The sequence below is a fragment of the Sceloporus undulatus genome, chromosome 3, assembly GCF_019175285.1.
Source record: "Sceloporus undulatus isolate JIND9_A2432 ecotype Alabama chromosome 3, SceUnd_v1.1, whole genome shotgun sequence".
Classification (NCBI taxonomy): domain Eukaryota; kingdom Metazoa; phylum Chordata; class Lepidosauria; order Squamata; family Phrynosomatidae; genus Sceloporus; species Sceloporus undulatus.
The window spans coordinates 200,062,347-200,076,695 of NC_056524.1; the positions used below are offsets into that span (position 1 = coordinate 200,062,347).

Here is a 14,349-nt window from a genome sequence, read left to right on the forward strand (position 1 = left end):
TTCATGAACTGCTTCCGTTTGGATCAAAATCTCCACTTGTAATTAGTTCCCTACATCCTCTTGATCAGATAGTCTTTATCCCCATTTAAGGTACTGAAATGATATACATCTTTTTATCAATCCTGTAGTTTCTGTCCTTCTGTAAATGATGTTTTATATACAGTCTGTATCAGACAGGTTACTGGTTGTTGCCACTGAAGACCTTAAAGTAAATCCCTTATCTGATGTGACAGTTCTCTGTGCACATGATCTGTTTTTCTGGAAATCATTTTATACTTACTTTATTGATCAATATATAACTAAAAGCTGCCAATGTAACTCAATTTACTTTATAATTTGGTACTTGTGGTGAGCATCTTAATACACTACAACAAGAGTCATTTAAAGCATTGTGAAAGAGTGCTTCATATACTGAGCCACAAACAGATTTCATTTTCATTGAATCGTCTTAATAGGCAGAATCCCCCCACCCTTGCTTTGCGGAAGGTTATTTCAACAACCTTCGTACCTTCATACAGTTTCCAAGTTCTGAAACTGAATCTTAGCAAAGACAACATTAATGCTACCCCTCAGCACCACAAGATTGTCTAAGTGTGTGTGTGTGTGTGTGTGTTTAAATATTTGTGTGTTAGGTTAAGTCAGACTGAGTTATGAAGGACCTAAGAGTCCTTCAGAGTTTCAGCATCTTGTCCTCATGTAGCTCATTTTTCTGTTCAGCCTTGTTTAAATAAATTAGAAAATAACACTAGAACACTTCATTGACTTAAATGAAGAGTTGTCATGATTCCAGCTAATTCAGGAACATATCTGGAATGTGTAGGAGATGGAAAGTACTTCTCATTCCTCTACCACAGGGGTGAATAACTACAGAGGAGACTGGGCCATTCTCCCCTTGCACCGCTTTTGCAGGCACTGTCACTATTTGCACTGATTTTATGCAAGTTTGTGGTGTGACGGAAGTAAATTATTGCACTTGTGGCCAGTTTTAATCCCTTTTGGTCAGATTTCAGGTCTAAAATCACCAGAACATTGGCATGGATTTTTTAAAAAAAAGGATTTGGGAGGGTTTGGGGGATTGTGAAGGAGCTCTTAGGGTCCCATGAAGTCTACAGGCCACACCTTTACCACCACCACCTCCCTTTTTTTTAAAAAAAAAAGTAGCTTCTTTGGAATGGTAATAAAAATGAAACTGTAATAAACTGATTTTATATTTATCATCAAGAAACATTTTTAATAGCTGGTAACTGTTTATGTACCAAGAAAGAAGTTTTCATCAACAATATAATATAGAGTAACAATGATAAATGATAATCCAGTTGTAGAATAAAGTGAGTTCCTTACAGCAAAATCATCATTAACAGCAACTGTGAGACATCAAAGTGGAAAGCTGTGGCACCCAATTATTCCCTAATAATTGCTGCTTCCCTCAAGGTATCCCTCAAAAACTTAAGGAATCAGTGCTAAGTCAGTTGGCTGATATAATCTGATGGAAGGCAGCAAGAAGCAAGGGGCCAACTGTACCTAAGGTTATGCTTCCTTAGAGGAGGAGACTAAATGTTTACATAAATCGAGTATGGCCAGCGGCCTCTTGTTTTTATTGGACCGGATATGTCAGATGATTATTATGGACCAGATATGTCAGATGCCCATTATGAATGTTTATAGATATGTAACAGATGCTGCTAGATATTGCAACGCATAAATATATTGACCCTTGGAAGCCTGTGTGCTAACAGATGCCCTTTTAGAGATGAATATTTCTACACAGATGAGATGGTGTCTTTTGATGGATAAACTGATATGCCATATTGTGCAAGATAATAATGTGCCTCTGTGTGTTAACTATAAAGAAGCCTGCTAGAAAGATGCAGTTATAAAGATTCTTATGAAAGTGTAACATAGTGGAGTAATGAATGTATCATTGAATGAATGTAGATGCCTTACCTGCAATGTGGTGTAATGAAATTAATGTGTCCAGACAGTAACATATCTGTGTTTTTCCCTGAGGGGAGTGTATATGCTTGTGAATATGTATGATTGCCTGTAATCAATAGTCCAAAAGATCAATACAGAACTTGCCCGTTCTCCCATTCTGAGATTCCAATTCCTAAGAATGGTTAAGTGGAGTGTTGACATTAACTCTGTCTGTCTGGATTTCACCATGGTCATGAGTTGGATGCCCAGGTGGTCAGAAGGTGATAAAGGGACCCCACAGAGCAACGGATTAGCTGACAAATGGAAAAAGACCTTTAATCTCTCAACCTAAAAAAAGGGGTGGTTGGGAAACCATGCTTGTTTCCATCTGTAGTTGAAAAGAATTACAGTTTCAGGCTCTGGGTCAGATGTAGCACATATGTAGGGCTCAAGATGTGCAACAGCAACATTTTCTGTCTTCCTGAAAATCTCAGCATTATTATACAGAAGATAGCACCAAACTATTAACTAAATTTGGGTAGCTGACATGGCAGTAGTGGAAGATTTGGAGTGGGAATCTGGGGATGTTGTATTCCTAAGGAAAATATTTGGACAAGATTAATTAAAGACAAATCCAGTAGAAGAAAATGAGACCACTGAAAAAAGGCATGTTCTAGGACAAGGTTGATAGATAAAATATAGAAAAAAGGGAACTTGCTAGAATCCAAGCTCTTCTCCAGTTGGTATGTATGTTAATAATTTGATAATACAAACCAAAATACAGGGATAACAGCTCCAACATTTAGCTTATCGTTACGCAAGCCTCTTTGGAATAAATTGTTTATTGTAGTGGGCTCTTGGCTGCTTGGAGGGAAATTATCAGGGTTGGATTTTCCAACCAGAGCACAAACAGGCTTACAATAGAAAAAGACACAAAACAAAAGGAGAAGGGAATGGTGTTGGGGAAGAAGATCAGCTCTAGCAGTTCTTCGTTCCCTCTGAGGCCTGGACCAAGGCAGATGGACTGGAGGGAGAGCTTTCCTTCTTAGTTCAGGCCAGGCCCGATGGAGCTGTGGCTGCATCTCTCCCTCCAAGGCCGGATGGCACCAGATGAACTGGAGAAAGGGTTCCCCTTCCTAGAAGGCACATGGAAGACAGAGGTCCGAGTAGCAGTAGAACCAGCAGCTTCTTCTTCCCCCTGGCCCCAGATAGTCAACTGTGGTCCTCCCATTCTCTCTACGCTCTTCTCTCCCTCAGAGTCCACAGCAGTGGCAGTTGGAATGGGGGGAGGGTTTTTTTTTTCTTTCTGAAAAATTCCATTCCCCCCACTGTTATTTCAAAATTTCCCTTAAAATTTTATATCTGCAGTCAGTGAACTCCCACCACATCTCGCTAACTTGAGAAATAAGAATAGATATGTGAACAATCAATGCATTGGGAGACCAAGAAATAATAATAATAATAATAATAATAATAATAATAATAATAATAAATAATAAATCATTCCATCCATAAATTACTTCTGATTCAAGACAGAAGTACAGCCAGCCCTTGATATCTGCAGACTTGCCACTCACAGATCTGAGCATCCACAACCAGCAAGCCTGCATTGTTACAAATAGTGGTGTGTGTGTATATGCAGCTATGCCACGATTAGGGACAGGTCCTCCCTCCACCCATCCATGCCTAACTGAAATGGGTAAGAACAACCAGCCAGCATCTCAGCCATCATTGCTCCCACCTACCACTCTGGGATGCTGCAGCTGGGCTGAAGCAGCAGCAGAGGCGGATGGGGAGAGAGATAGCCACAGTAGAGGAAGGGGGTGTCCACCTATCCACCCCCAGCATGGGCTCCCAACTGGTGATGGAGAAGGGGGCATTGCCATAAGGGGAGAGCAGGCGGGCAGCTTCTGGAGAAGACTCAGAAGCCACCTTAACTGCCACTAATGGAGAACCTGCCACCCAGGGGAAGGGGGTGAGCCCTGCCTGGAACAGCTAAAGAACTCCCTGTCAAGACCTGCCAAGGGGCTGCCAGTGTATTTGCAAAGGATCCCAAGGAAGTTGGTATGCCAGCTGCAGGGGTGCCTGTCCCTAATGGCAGTGCAGTCATGGGAATGCACACCACTGAAGTCAATGGAACTTGAGCATCTACAGATTTTGGTATACATGAGGGAGTCCAGAATCCCCTCAGGTATCGAGGGCCGACTATACCACTGGTGAAACAGGGGGACACATTTTTCAGTTTCCACCTACAGTACCTTATGCCTCCAGAAAATTTAGTAAGAAGACAAGGGGTTACAAACAGTGTGCTTTGGCCTGTGAGGGAGAGGACATTCAAGATTTTCATACCTGACTCAATCACTATAAAAAGCCCATGAAAGGTTCTTAAAAGGTGGAGGAAGCACATGTGTCGGAACACCAGGCGCGCTTCCTTAATCGTCATGGAATTGTTGCTCCCTCTAAGACGAACCTGAATCATTCTGGGGAGCAGATTAATCCATGACGATTAAGGAAGCATGCCTGGTGTTCAGACATGCATGCTTCCTCCACCTTTTCAGGACCTTTCACTGGCTTTTTAGAAGTGATGGAGTCAGGTATGAAAATCTTCTATGAAAATCTTCATTGTCTGTAAATCACCTCATCTGTTTCTGCCAGTGGCACATTTTGAGCAGATGTCTTCTTTGGAAATACCACCATCAACAGAAGCAAATTCTGTTTCAAACACTCTACATCCTCCTATTCAGTAAAAACAGTGACTCCATACATCTAAGATGAGGCGGCAAAATTGATAAGCTGTGAGAACAACAGGAGGTAAAACTTTAGTGATTATCTATGTGGGTTAGAGAAATATTAAGTATTTATGAGAAGAAATTCAAAGTGTATTGCCATGGATATTTGGGAAAACTTACTTAATATATGCAACTTTGGCAAACACTCCTGTGGGGAAGTTCACAAACTGGAAATAGGGAAGCTAACAGAAAAAGCTGCTTTTGGTTTGTGCAAACACTCATGCATGCATCAGCATGCAGTCAATCAAATAGCTGGGACTTGATTCAACAAAACAATATACTGTAATAATTTTGAGCGACTCCCACACACACCCATCTCCAGATTTTTAGCCCCTTCTTTAACTTCTGATCTTCATGCTTCGCAAATCATTATTATTTTGAGCTCATGATTTATGTATTGAAACTGGAATAGTTAGTTGCTATCAAGAAAAATATTTCAATGGTCAAATAAATAAATAAACAGTGGTCAGCCATTCCTTTCTTGTAGAAAGAATGAATTTTTCAATTATTTTCCTTCTGTTTGGAACAAAGCAAATTTTTAGCTAATTCCAAATTAAAATATTCCTAAACAGGTAAATATAACCTTTATGCTAGCAAAAGAAACTGTTTTGATGTACATAGTATTGAAAAATTTTCTGAAGACATGGGATGTGTCAGCTAGGCCTATATGTATGCTTCAAGTCTCATGAGTGAAGGGCCCCTTGCAAGATTTTAGGGCTGCTACAAATCTCACAACAATCTCACAACAAATCTCACAACAAAAGTCCCCACAGATTTCATAATGGCAGGCCAACCATCATGAGTTAAGAACTTTATTCTTCTGCTTGTCATCACAACAGCTTCACAAAGAGGAAGAATAGTGGCACTGTGCCAGGAGCAATCCCAACAGATAGGTCCCTTCTAATTTGCTGCATACATACTAAATGCTTTGGGATTGGTCTGGTGGCAATGGGGCTGGTGCTCATTTTCAAATATGAGATTTGTGGTGTCCCAAATCACTGCAATACAAGGATCAACTTCAGGATTCCAAATATGGATGTCTTCTACAAACAGGACTCCTGGGAACCCTTCACTCCTTCTATGGCCCATGGTTCCAGTTTAAATTTTAATTCCCCACTATTCTTATTCCTTCCAACATTTTGAGATTACAGAAGTGAACATACAAAGGAAACATTCTACAAGATGGAAAAACATGCATTTGCACGCAGGTTGACTTATCAGTGTGCACTGATGTAGAGTTAGGAGAAAGTCTCAGCACATTTTTTTTTGTCTTGCCTTATCTTGAATCCCTGTATCTCAACTGGGTTTAGCGGATGTGACAAAGTAGAGCCTCTTTTGTCCTTTGTGGACTTTCAGAGGCACTTAACTGCAGTGGCATATAGAAAAGCCCAAACTATAATTGCAAGAGACATTGAGAAACCTATTCTCCAAAGTAATATTGTCATTCATAAGCCTGCTTTTATCAGGCATGTATGGTTCTGCTAGTCCAACTGAATTCAGGGTAAAACAAAAATTGCATTACAACAGGGCATATGTAAAATTTCTCCAACCCTATTCCATAGCAGAGGAAATTCAACCAAGTAAGCTACTTTATATTGGGCCAAACCATTTCTCCATCTGCTTCTGTGGCAGGAATCAATCATTTTTGCCTCCATACCCCTGTAAAAACACACCTGCAGGCAGCATGATTCTTCTCTAGAACAAGGCACATCCTTAACTCAGCTTAACACCTGACCTGTTCTTTCTTTGGTATTTTTGAACAAGAAAAATGCAAGTGGGTATTGGGTTGGTGCTTCCTGCATGACATGTAATGTCTGGAGACCACCTTTCTACACAGCTTTTTCAAAGTGAAAATAAGGAGAATCCTTCTCCTGGAAGCCTTAAGGAAAAAATGATTCTCCTTTAAAAGATTGTGGTTCCACTGCACATGGTTTTGAAATGACATTTTTCTCAAACCAGAAGTGGGCTGGTGCCACATTTCAGCAGTGCATGAGCACCATTCACTGTGGGTCCTACAGATGTTTGGGACTACATCTTTCACCAGCTCTGATCACTGTGGGCTAGGATAGCTGGGCACTGGGCTTCAGAAATATCTGGAGGGTCACAGGTTCCCCACTCCTGATCTAATGAAGATGTCATGGTCAGATTTAATAAAAGTGCCAGACACCAGGGAAAACTACATAGGGAAAGCCACAACCTCCATAACTTGCTTATGATTTATCAGAAGCACTAGAAAAAGAATGATGGATGATCACCAAGGAAATGTTTCTGTTTTGCTATATTAAGGAAATACGGAGTGACATCAGTATTGGTACATCAATTGCTAAATGGAAGTTGTTGTCCTGAATCAGCATATGCTTGTTTAGTTCGACAGGAAATCTGTTATGGAGAACGAAGTCCTGATTAACTAGGCTGACACTTCATTATTATTTTTTTGCACGCCTCTGTTGCTTCAAATTTGCCTTTCAGTGGTGTAAGTATGCCCAATATTAGAACTGAAGTGTTATCTCAGGATAAGTGATCATATAAAACCAGTGTGACAGAAATACCTCACATTCTGATGTGTTTTATTATTTATTTTATTTTGTTCTGAAAGCTGAACAAGCAGTACAGAGAAGCAATGGGCACTGAAGAAACAGTAGTAAAAATCTATGTATTTATTTATAGTAAAATCTATAATATTTTCCATGCAGATTTCTTCTTATATCAGAATAACTTTCTGCAAATAGGGAAGAAGGAAGGGAGAAACATACACACTTTGGATAACTTTTAAAATTAAAGCATATCCGACTGGCCCTCATTTACTCTTTTGGGTTATTTAAGCATTTTTCCTTAATATCCTGCACAGACATGGGATCTGATCGCATGCACAAACAAGTTGGCTTACCTTTTCCACATTCAGTTCAGGATCTGAGATGCCCCCGGATGTTATCAGATGTAAATCACCACTGATCTAGCTGTGATGCTGCCACCTAGATGCATCCCAGGTCAAAGCTTCACTCAGCCCACACTTTTTCGAAGTTGGGTAGCATCCCGGCTTCAAAAAATGGCTGGCTGAGTGAGGCTTTGACCTGGGATGCATTTTTTAAAGTGTTTAATTTTTCCCTCTGAGAGCCACTATGGTATAGTGGTTTGAGAACTAGACTATGACTCTGGAGGTCAAGGCTTGAAACCCCATTCAGCCATGGAAACCCACTGGGCATGTCACACTTTCACAGCCTCAGAGAAAGGCAAAGGCAATCCCCCTCTGAACAAAATTTGCCAAGAAAACCACCTTAGGGTTGTCATATATTGGAAATGACTTGAAGACACGCAACCACAATTTCTCCCCTGCCATTTCTCTGTGTGGTTACAAATGAGTTTGTCATATTGTGGTAAATATTCATAGGGTATGGAGGTTCCCTAAAAACTAACATTTATGCTGGAGAAAATGATCAAACAAAAAGGATGCATGCAGAATTTGGGGTCAGAGCACTGTTTACACACAGATTATAATGCACACAACATTGCTTGCTATTCCCCCCCCCAAAAAAAAATTAGTATGTGGACTGACATATTTTAAATGTGCTCTTGTATATCCTTAAACTTGAAAAGAGAAGTTTTCACAAAATTCAATTTCACTGAACACTTGGAATTCTGAATCCAACAATGCAATGATGTCCATGCAGAAATACATTTTCCTTCACAATGATTATTTTGTTAACAGTAAACTGTTACTCTGCAACAGTTCAACTCAAAATTCAGCCCCACAGCATCTAATAAAGAGTTACTGCCATCTAAGTGTTTACCAAATTGTACCCTAAATGTATATTGTGCCTTTTTCTCACAGTCATGGAAGTTATTTATATTTTAAAAGCAAACATTGCAGCCACTAAGAGTTCATAATTAAAAGAAAACAGGAGGACGAATTGGAAATTGTACCTACATATTTTAATAATTACAGTTTGTGTAAAAAGGAAACATACAAGTTTACCAAAAATTATAGTCAAATTATACTTTTTGAATTGCATTTACATGACCTAGAAGCAATTATACTTGAGCTCTTTCATAAACATTGTATCCAGGTTTGTTAATAAATACGGAAAAAGAAACCAAGATTCCTAGAACTCACTTGGCAAGAATTGCCACCATACCAGCACATCTTAAAAGAAAAAAAGAAATTAATTTGGGTTTTAAAAAATTTAAAAACTGGCAACTTTATTTTTTGAAGACTTCTTCATTGTCTTTTTCTCTGTGTACCAATACTGAAGCCCTGTCACTACTTACATATTTCACTACTTACATAAGTGGAGGACATAAGGACCACTCCCACCACCCCAACACCATTAAGTCCAGCAGTTCAGCGGAGGCAGTGAGAGTGCCCCTTGCCCCTTTAACGCCTAGGGCCAAGGCAGCAGTGCAGCTGGAGCAAGGAGGGTGAGTCCAAGCGGAGGACATAAAGTCCACTCCCACCACCTTAACATTGGCTCCTGGGGTGTTGGCATGGTGGAGGCCTTAAAACCTCTACCTATGCCTTCCCCCCCACCCACAACATCGGTCACCTGTGGCCCAGGCGGCGGAGAGATACCGAGACTTATTACCAGCCTGGAGAGGGGAATATGTTCCTGAAGTTTTGCTCCTTGTCCAGCACCAACAGGGGCCTTCTATGTGGCCCTAAGGAGACCCACAACCAGATTTTAGTAGTCTTGACACCCCCTCTAGAATCACTTTGCCATCACCCGAATAGAGGAACATGGACATTTACATCTGCATTCCCATGGAAGTCCGTTGTGAGGCAGGCAGATGTGGAAACTAAGGCCTGTTACAGACTGCCAAAATAAAGCTGCTTTGGGTCTCTTTGGAAGTATGCTATTTAAATGATGCATGGGTTCTAAGAGTCCAGAGGTTGCGCCAAAGCCACACACCATTCCTAAGCACCGGAGTGCAGCTTTGGTGCAGCTTCCAGATTCTTAGGATGCATGCATCATTTAAACAGCACACCAAAGAGACCCGAAGCAGCTTTATTTTGGCAGTCTGTAACAGGCCTAAGTTTGACTTTCTATTGAGCCTTGAACTAATTACAGTTTTTTAATTAATTATGAGGAATTGTATTTTATAATATCTGTAAGGGTACATGGACTATAGTCCATGTTATAAGTATATTATTGTTGTTTGATATTTAGTGTGTGTGTGTGTATTCCCCCTTCTAGCTAGAGTCAATTATTGTTATCTGATTATATGCTATGTTATAATTTATTATTATGTTATGTATTTTGTAATTTGTGTTTTTCTTTTTTTCATACTATGTTCCTTTTTATTTTAATATTATGATATGTTTGTATTCTGTTTTAATTTATTTAATATTAGTTGAGTGGAGTTGGGCTGGGGAGGGAAGGGATTAATTATGACATTTATTTGTAATGTATTCGTTTGATATTGTTTGAATTGTGTTGTATTATACTGAACTCCTCTATTGTTGTAACCCGCGCGTATTCCATGTGATTGGGTAGGATATGAATAAATTTGTATTATTATTATTATTATTATTATTATTATTACTATTATTATTACATAGTTTCATTTGGCTGAAGTGAAAATTTGGTTAAATGTGGTGTTTTAAAACATTTTTAAAAACATTTAAATTTAAAAATTAGGGCCTTTCCTTTCTCCTTTCGCTAAGCTTCATCCCACTCACACCACCTCTTTAGCATTTTAAGGGGACACAGCCAATTTCTGCCCAAAGGCAGATGTTTGAGGAGCAGTGGTGTCACCCTCCCTTCTTAGGATGTCACCTGGTGTAGTTTGCACTCCCATCAACACCCACTACTGATGCCACTGCTCTAAGCCACAGGAATATTTAGCAACTGCAAAGGATGGCATCCAGCTGACAGAATGAAATACTTTTACATCATAACTGAAAAACAGGTAATACTACTTTTTAAACCTTTTATGGAAAATCAATAATTTTGCACAAGATCACATTTCATTAATGTGTCACTTGCTATTGGATATTTAATTTCATAGCTGAGCATACTGACATGAACCCCTTCCATGCATATGCATTCATTCACATAAACCAACCACTGAAAAAGGTAAGGTTTTGAGAGATGTGGTTTTACAGTTTTAGACATGGTGGCTAAAGGACTGCCCAAGCCATAGTCAAAAAACAAAAACAAATCTTATTTCAGGTGCTAACAAAAACATAGCATACATTTGTCCTGCTTTTCCTTACATATACTCCCAAAATGTTTGGCTTGGTTAAAAAAATGTTGAAGAAGAGTAATTAAACATTCTGTCACCAAGCAGAAGGGCTGGATAAGAATCACATCAGCTCACACAAGTTAAAACTAAAGGTGACAGAAGAAAGAGAAACTGAAGCCAGAGTTTGAGGGGTTGATTTGTCAAGAGATGTGGTTTTACAGTTAATGACATGAAACATATGGCTGCTTCCTACAAAATATGTACCAATCAAGCAGAAGGTTTTTTTCCCCCTGAGGTTGCCCAGTAACAGATACCCAGTAACAGATAATGACAATGCATTCAAAAACTGCTCTGCCAAATATATTCCTACTAAACATCATAACCAAAAGCATACAACATATATCCAATCTAGCTTTGATAGCACAGGGGAACTTACTACAGCAAATATTTGAAACATGGAAACACTGTAGCCTTTGACTCCAAGATTAGCTTGTGAAAATTTCACTCAGGGTTCATGGCACCTTATGGCAGACAAGCATACTGATGTGGCTGCTTCTCAGTCATTCTTTCTGCATGTTTTTTGTGCTCTTGATTCATAATTCTGGATTTGTAGAGATAATGTGGTTTTTAATGGGAGGGATTTCCTCTCACAGAAACCCATGTGCAGCTAGCAAGACTGAGGATAGTAAAGATATGTATTTTATAGCAAAAGGAAGAATCTGTACAAATACGATTATAGTGATAGGCCACAGAAACAATCAGTTCTGTGACAATAATGTGTGCCTCAAAACCATTCTTAAGAGCATCTCTTTAAAAAAAAATGGTTGTGGATTGCACTAGGTATTTCAACAAATGGGTTCACTGGTGTTTAGCAGAGAGAATGGTACTGTTTTTTCAACACTTGTAAATCACTGCATTAACAGGCCTTCAGCAAAAATGGCAAGATGTAGCTGATGGCTATTCTATAAGGCAACAGAAGAGTAATGGGTAGGGGACCTAGTTGCAACAGGGCTATGCTGAAAAGATTTCCATATTTTTGCTGGGGTGAGCAAGCCAGGACCAAGAAAGAAAACCTCTGCAATTGCATTTCAGGAAAGCAAGGCATTATTATTATTATTATTATTTATATAGCACTGTAGATTTGCACAGTGCTGTACATACAAATAATAAATAGATAAGAGTAAATCCGCCAGTACAATGGGCCCACCCAACCTAATGCCTATTGCCACTCAGCAGACTTTAACAAAAATTTACAACTTTCTATCCTGAAAACCAGGGTGATATCAAAAGTTGTAAAAACTTAAACCCAATGGGTTTACTCCAGCTAAGATTAGCAAGTGGATTTAGGGCATAATAAACACTCCATCCCAGAATATAGACAGAGAGATAGAGAGATAGAGAAAAATGAAATCAAAACTGATGATGTATAATGCATGTTCATTTGGTATTGGCTCAAGTCTGAACAATATCTTATCAGCATTTTAAACAAGTAAAAACAATAAATCTTAATAATAAAAATAATAATAATAAATTGATTTTTACCCTGCCCCTCTGTGCAATGCAACCGGGGAGGCTTACAGCATTAAAACATACAATCCATATCCCACAATCCCACTCCCTTATCGTAATTGTAATATAAGGCTGTAGTTCATTCTCACCCAAATCTCCCCAGAGAATGCTAACAGAGCTTCTGTGGTTTGATCCCTTCATTCCTTTAGTCAGTTGGAACAATTCATACTTGCAGCTGAATCATGTGCTTTAAATATGCATTTGTTTTGGTACATTGTGGTGCCCTATTCAAGCGAACATTCAGCTTTAATTGTTCAATGGACTTTAAAGGATGGGAAAGAGATAGGTATTGTGTATAACAATAGTGCCCCAAGAAATGATGATATATTGAATAGAAGTTATATCTCCCCTCCCAAGAGTACTAATTCCTAATTTCATTTATTCCCTATGTCACTCCATCACCATAGTGATACTGAAGAGTTAACTTCATCCTGCTTCATGGCAGGGGTGACACTGGAGAGAGGTCCCCAAGGTCACATCTAGTCCTGAAAAAGATGGGTTATACAAGAATTGTCCTGGTGCAAACATATCTATACCTCCTTGTATGTTTCAAGGAAATTTAATGGAATTCACATTGTTTGGCACTGAAATCAGGACATGGTTGCACAAAAGTTCTTTTGTACCTTTTCACTCAATTCTACGAAATATTCTGCCAGAACATGTCATTATTGTAATAACATGTCAAACTATAAACAATAACATGTTTTGTGGATTTTTTATGTCAAACTATGTTATTTTAAAGGAAGATTTTATAGTACCAACAATTCACTTTTTGCTCATCGGGTAACACATATGAAGCTGTTTCACTTAGAAAAATTAAAGAGGAAGTATCTTTTCTTGCCTTAATGGTTTATATGGACACAAAGACAGGACAAAACAATTGGAGATGATATCAAATTACCAATTTGGTGTTAACCACTGAGAAAAAACAACAACAGTGTTTATTAGCCTCCAATTGAAAAACACATCTTGTGGCTTGGACTGCGCTATTTATTTGCTTAAGCCAAACAGGCACTTTATCAGCTTCTGTCTTTCCTTATGTTCTCATTTCCCTGCAAATATATGGTAATCAAGGTCTTTTTAACAGATGTTCCTCCAGACTCATTAACTTCTGAGCTTCATTGTTTATGTTACCCAGCGAAAGCTAGTTTATAATACACAACAAGCACAAAATAATAATAAAAAATGGATGACTTGAATAGACAGTCTCTTCACCCTTATCAGCTGAGGGGCTGTGCACATAAGCATGCACATGAACACACAAATATGTGAGTGCATACACATACACACATATCTCAGCATGTTCCTATTTCCCAGCTAGAGACTGCTAAGCCTCAGGTCTTGAGACTGAGTCTCAGGACCTGGAACTTCTTCTCTGATCCTCAGAGGAAGAATCTCAGGAAGAGACAGCTGCCTATAAATGTGGGCTTTATCACACAGGCCCCTGGAACGGGGCTGGCATATTACAAAAGGGAGCATGATGGGAAAAGAAGATGGCTTAGAATGCAGTTTACTGCACAGGAGAATTCCGCCACCGGAAGTTCCCATCGTGTTCCTGATGTGTCCCCCAGGAGGCGATTTTCAGGAATGAGGAGGGCTGCTATCAGAAGGTTGGAGAGAGGGCCTCCCTCCCTTCCACAGAGATTGTCATACACAGAGCACAGTATGAAGATTTCTATTGGAAGAATAGAGTACCTTCTCTCTTCCCTCTTATCTTATCCAATCATGCTAGTGGGGGGATTCCAGGAGTTGTAATCCAAAAAGTAACATTTCTAAGCTCTATGCTAGAACAACAACACTTGGCCTACCAAGAATACAGGTTATTAGCACATGTGAGTGCCCACTTAGGAATGAATGCAACAAAAGAGGGAACTGATTCCTAGCCCTAACAATTCTA

At 39.3% G+C, this 14,349-nt stretch overlaps 1 protein-coding gene across 1 annotated transcript in view; it reads right to left on the minus strand.

Annotated features, from left to right (window-relative positions):
* The window catches only part of ATRNL1 (attractin like 1), a 693,411-nt gene that overhangs the window by 228,521 nt on the left and 450,541 nt on the right, over nucleotides 1–14,349 (minus strand). The gene's annotated exons all lie outside the window — the stretch shown is intronic.